Source organism: Acipenser ruthenus, chromosome 22, assembly GCF_902713425.1.
Source record: "Acipenser ruthenus chromosome 22, fAciRut3.2 maternal haplotype, whole genome shotgun sequence".
Classification (NCBI taxonomy): Eukaryota; Metazoa; Chordata; class Actinopteri; order Acipenseriformes; family Acipenseridae; genus Acipenser; species Acipenser ruthenus.
The window spans coordinates 29,993,820-30,000,039 of record NC_081210.1 but is presented as its reverse complement, the minus strand read 5'-3'; positions in this window follow the sequence as shown (position 1 = coordinate 30,000,039).

The window sequence follows — 6,220 nt, the reverse complement described above, 5'->3', positions numbered from 1 at the left end:
TTACAGATATTTATTCTTCATTTCCTCTTCGGGGAGAGAAGGTGAGAGATTTACAGATGACGTCAGATAAGACGTTTCAATCAGATCAATTTTTGTCTTACTCTGTCTTTTTATCTTGTATAGGATACGGCTCAAGGACAGGTCAAGTAGATTAGGAAAACAAAATGTTATCAGAACCTTGTCATTATTAGGTCTGCAGGTCCGAAAGTATTCTATTTAAATAGAAACCCGTGCCCCTCTGGACTGCATTGGAAATCTCTGGACATTATTTGGCAGTATGTAAATGTCATTCATGATGTGAAATATACAGTGAATGTATTTGATTATTCACAGCCCTCCCTCTGTCCCAATCACATTGGCTATGTTTTTACCATGGGAGACTTTAATAAGGGTATATGGTCGGTATGGCTATAAACCAGTTTTTGTTTGTGTATAGTAAATACAGAATCTGTATTACATGTTCTCTAGAAATATGTTTTAAATAAATAATGCAACCCCAATCCCTCCCCCAACACACACACACACACACACACACACACACACACACACACACACACACACACACACACTCAAGCTCCCTCATTGACTCACACACACACACACACACACACTCAAGCTGTCTCATTGACTCACACAGTATTTTCTCTTTTGTTTAAATGCTAGCCCATCTGCAGGCCATTAACACAACAATTAGATAGAATAACACTGTACCAATACAGCCTTCTTCTCATACTAGAACTGCAGCCTGGCCACCACTGTTTGGACAGCCCAAATAAAATGAAGACACTGGATTTCTCACTGAGACTCGTGTTAGATTTTGATTGCTTTCTTAAACTGAGATTTGCACGGTGCACCAAACCTACTGACACATTGGTAATCCTGGTCATAACCTTGCCTTGGTCTTTATGAAGAAGTGACCAGCAAAGTACACATTCTGATTCTTCAGTGAAATATACCATGCACAGTATACTGGACCACAATGAACTACAAATATGGATGCACCTCCAACAGTCCAGGACAGCGACATGTACGTCCAACTTTATTAATCTGTCAAGAGAGACCCTTAAAATGAGCACTATTTAAAGTACTCAGAGCTTTGTGCAAAATGGCTCAAATATAAAAATGCATGTCCTTTGTATTAAGCAACGTGTGCATCGCACACTTAGAGAACAGTCAAGATCCAAAGCTGGCTTAAAAGCTCATTTAATGATCATGAAAATAGCCATCTAAAGTTGGCAAAATAAAACCTCTGATTTGCCTGGCAGAAAGAAGAACTGGATAAGATGGAGCCATTGAGAAAGTGGAGAGTGGGGGGGATGGGGGTAACAAAGGAGGCACAGATAATAGGCTTTAACGGGGCATTCAGATTGAAGCAGCCGGAACAAAACGTAGGCCCTTGGATTTAGGAGTGAGTATGATTGGGGGGCGTGAACAGCACGCTGCGTTAATGCTAGCTGGGCGAACCGAGCTTGCTGGGACTGGGGGAGGGGAGGGGAGGTGGGGGGGCGCTTTTGAAGAGACAGAATGCTTGCTTGTTTGAAGTGGGATCCACAGAACACGGAGAGAGAGAGAGAGAGAGAGCGAGAGAGAGGGGGGGCTTAATCAAGGGTTTCATTAGCCCCATGTCCTGCAGTGACCAGGCAGGGCTCACTGAGAATGCAACTGTCTCAGTCCGATACGGATACAGTGTCACACATTGTCCCGCAGCTCAGCCCCAATCTGTTCACTTCCAGCCCTGTGCAGAAACACTGCCCGCGCTGAGATGCACCAGTGTGTGGCACAGTTGGCTACGCACAAACCCTTCAGCTTTGGAGGCCTAGGCTCAAATCTGGTTTAACCCTACTTCAAAACTAAAAGAGTCAACCTGATCAAAATGTATCAAACCCTCCAAAACATAACATCCAGGTCATTGTTTTTAAAAAAGAGACAATAAGATAGGTACCATGAAAAGTATTAAGTATTAGCACCTGTGCATCAACACCTGTCTGCCTGTAGCCTATGACTATTGCTATTCCTAACCCTCCAGAGCTATCACCTGTGTAGCATCTGATCACATTAGTATGCTTCCCTTCCAATTCAGTCACTGTGTTATCTGAATACAGCATCTCTGTGTTTCTGTGACTTCATTTAGAAAGGTTCACACTCCTGAGATAAGTTATCTAAAGGGATTTCACTCACCTGGCTCTCAGCAGCAAGTGTGTGTGCTTTCTTATCTGCCTGTATCTGTATGTGTTTCACTTGATCCAGTGGAACAGATAAATACCCTAAATTAATCAGGATGGTGTGACAATGAAGCTGCCCCCAGTAAACGAGCCCCTCAGTGCTGCCTGGTGTGTACTCAGCTGGGGAGGGTTTGACTTGAGGACAAGAAGGGGATAACCTGGATGAGATGAGATGAGGTGAGGTGAGATGAGATGAGATGAGATGAGATGAGATGAGATGAGATGGGACGGGACGGGACGGGACGAGGCGAGGCGAGGCGAGACGGTACGGGACGGGACGGGACGGGACGAGACGAGACGAGACGAGACGAGATGAGATGGGATGGGATGGGATGGGATGGGATGGGATGAGATGAGATGAGATGAGATGAAATGAGATGGGTTGGGATGAAATGAGATGGGATGAGATGAGATGAGATGAGATGAAATGAGATGGGTTGGGATGAAATGAGATGGGATGGGATGAGATGAGATGAGATGAGATGGGATGGGATGAAATGAGATGGGATGAGATAAGATGAGATGAGATGAGGTGAGGTGAGAGGGGATGAGATGAGATGAGATGAGATGAGATGAGATGAAATGAGATGGGATGAGATGAGATGAGATGAGATGAGATGTGATGGGGGTTTGATTCTCCAATACAGAGCATCGCTAATCAATTTCAGCTTTATGAGACAATATCAGGGAAAGAAGCATTACTATTGTATCACCATGACGACCCTATCTTCTGTTGCCTCCATTCATGGCCAACTTAAACTAACGGTATTGATTCGATCTGGAGCAATTGTCTTCAGGGTCTAGATGGAGGTTTAATTGCTTCAATTAAACAATTTGGAGCAGTATTGGAAGAAAGACCAGGAGTGGAAGGGCCAGCTTTGGACACCCCTGGTTTAGACGTGCAGTCAATCTGAACACACATAAACACATTAATGCTTATTTGTATTTGTTTTTAATAAGCCGTCACATGCCTGAAGCACACATACATCACTCCCCTTTGATTATTTCAGGTTACACTGCAGCACAAACTGTGCAAACATTGCTCTGGTGCAAAGGGTCAATAAAACGAGGGCCAGGTTCGATAGTCCACGTAAAGTTTACACACATCTGACGTTTTTTTTTGTATTATTATTATGCTCACAATCACAGTATAAACTTCACACACTCTGCAGGATCATTTAGCCTTTGTCCCTTTGCATAATGAGGGTGGAGAGGTGGGGCTGAGTGAAGGAGGGAATGGTTCATCCAATCAGAACCATGCACAAGGTGACAGTGAGGCAATCAGAAGGAAATTCCAGAATATAGCCCTTGAAAAAACAGAAGAATTCCAATAGAACCCAAAACAAGATTATATTGCATTAAACAGATTTCCATTAGAACAGTTCTAATGTCTGCACAGTCTTAACAAGGTGGTGAGTAGGCAATAGTGCACAGATACTCTTATTAAAGCTTCCCCTACTAAAAGCACAGCAACGTGTAATAGAGCACAGTGAAAACAGAGTAAAGCATAGGGAAGCATGAGGTATGGTAAAGCATATGACCATGGGAAAAGCATGGGACAAACTACAAAAATACCATGCAAAAATACTGTGGTAAACTTTTATAAGAGTACTGTATATGACAAATAAAGCTTCAAGGCTAAGACTTATTTTTGTGTTTCCTAGTTTTCAAATACAGACATGTTTTTAACTAACTGTGCAGCATGTATGCATTATATACAGGAGAAGCACACACTGTCTGATATATCAGGTCGGTTCACCCAGACCACTAAACAGGCAGAGAATGTGTTTGTTGAAACCATACCCTGACACCATTGTTTCTAATAGGCACCACCAAGAAAGATATTACCTTTGTCTCAACCATAAAATAATTGTCAGTGACATGAGATCTACTCATGGTGTCTAACTTGTTTAAACGTGATGGGGGAGCGCTGCTGGTTTGAGGCTGCTTGCACGGCACCCCTGCCCTCCGAGTGAGGGGGGCGGGGGTCTGGCTCAGACTGCCGAAGCTCAGACTTCATTTTCAGATTACGCAGATTCAGTGTATTAAACGGCGTCCATGATCTCAGCAACCTAATCCTGTTCCCTTTTGTCAGGTTGGAGTACAGCGCTTAGTGGGACATGGCTCTCATTACAGCGGTACGGCCCTTTCTCGGGCTCCTTTCATTTCCTTTAAAGCACTTTATAACTCAGAGCCTGTCACACCAGAGCTCACCATTTGAAGCGGCAGATTTTCTAGTTTTGTTTTGTGTATTTACTTATCCAAGCAGATTAGAGCAGAGTGGTAGCTCTGTAAAGCAGCCGTCAAGGAACTCCAGTGTACTACAGTATGCTCTATGGAATACTGTGTGGACTATACACATGAGCTCCTGTGCGTTTGCCCTCTAACCTACTACAGTGTTTTATTTATGTAAGTGGATTACTGAACCGCAGTGTCCATTCTCTGTAGAACCAGCTCATGGCTGCAATGCAGCAAGCATGAGTGGCCCATTGGTATTGAGGCATTAAGAAAGGGGTTTTTTTTAAAGTCAAAAGGTTTGACATTGATTTTACATTGAGTGTATTTTATTTGCATGTCTAGGTTTGCCACTTCTGAGTGTTTTATATTTCTGGGTGACATCAGCAGGCCAGTACAGTTGCACAAGACTCTTGTAAAGCATTACGTTGTTATTGTTTCTGTGGGCTGAGCCAGTCATTTTCAGCCTTATCTCGTTTGCTGGTTATTGTTGTGAGAAGCTGGAGTCACTTCCACGTGAATGGTTATATCTGATAGGAACTGTGTCTCCAGTGCAGGGTACTGGCTGGCTGGAGAAGCGATATTGTAAAGCACCATGTCAGGGTCATTCTCAATTCATGTATTTATTGAAGTACTTGCCTGGGAATGCTAGGCAGAGATTGTGTTCTATCATTTCATCCTGCCGATAAGACACACTTCCGATTAAACAGAATAGTTCAGTGATCAGCAGTGAAACAGTCATGAGTTACATTTTTCAATAGGCTATAGACAGGATTGGATCATTGTGAAGTAATCAATGTGATCAAAGCGCATTAAACACGTTTCACAATCTGCCTCTGACGACATCCTCACATGAAAAGAATGTATTCACAGGTCTGTATGCAGATCACATCAACAAGACTATATGAATATTTCAATGATGTGGTCGTTTTACGATCGTCCCTCCTCTCGTTTGTAAACTGTCTTAAGTTTTTATACATAAAACATAAAGCACACGGTGACACGCTTACAAAAAAAATGTATTTTAAAATTGCTACCAGTGTTCTTACATAGGATTCGTTGTTTTCTGCAGCAAGGATCTATAGCTAAATGAATAATCGTGTAGTAATCGCAATGGGAGATTACAGGATGTGATACACACGCGTTTATCTTTTTAAATTTCCTATCACGATTTAATGAGACCGAAACCGAGGCGCTATTGTAAGTGACTCTGCAGCAGCAGTTGTGATGCATAGTTCACCCCCTAGTCTCTAAGTCGCTTTCGATAAAAACGTCTGCTAAATGACTCATTAATAATAATAATAATAATAATAATAATAATAATAATAATAATAATAATAATAATAATATGAAAGCACAACATAGACTGTGTAAGTCTACCATTCTTTCCCCACGCAAATAATGATTTGCATTTCGCACCATGCTCCTCAATACCAAGGCTTTCTATTTTGCGGTTACTTTGCCATTGGTTATATTTCAGTAAACGGGATAACGATGCTCAAATTACACAGCGGGATACATATCCTTCATACGTGTCATACTGCTGCAGTTTATGGAAAGAATGCGTTGGATACTATTTGGTTGCACAAGTTTAAAAGTTTGTGCGTCGTTTTAGATATTTAGATATAGCTGTTTAATTTGGCTATATATATATTTGCAAATATTTTGTAGAGGTTCTTCTTTATTATAAAGTACAAATGTTGGAGCCTTATATATATTTTAAAAAAAAATAATTATACAGGCATGAAATAGCTAATGTTCAT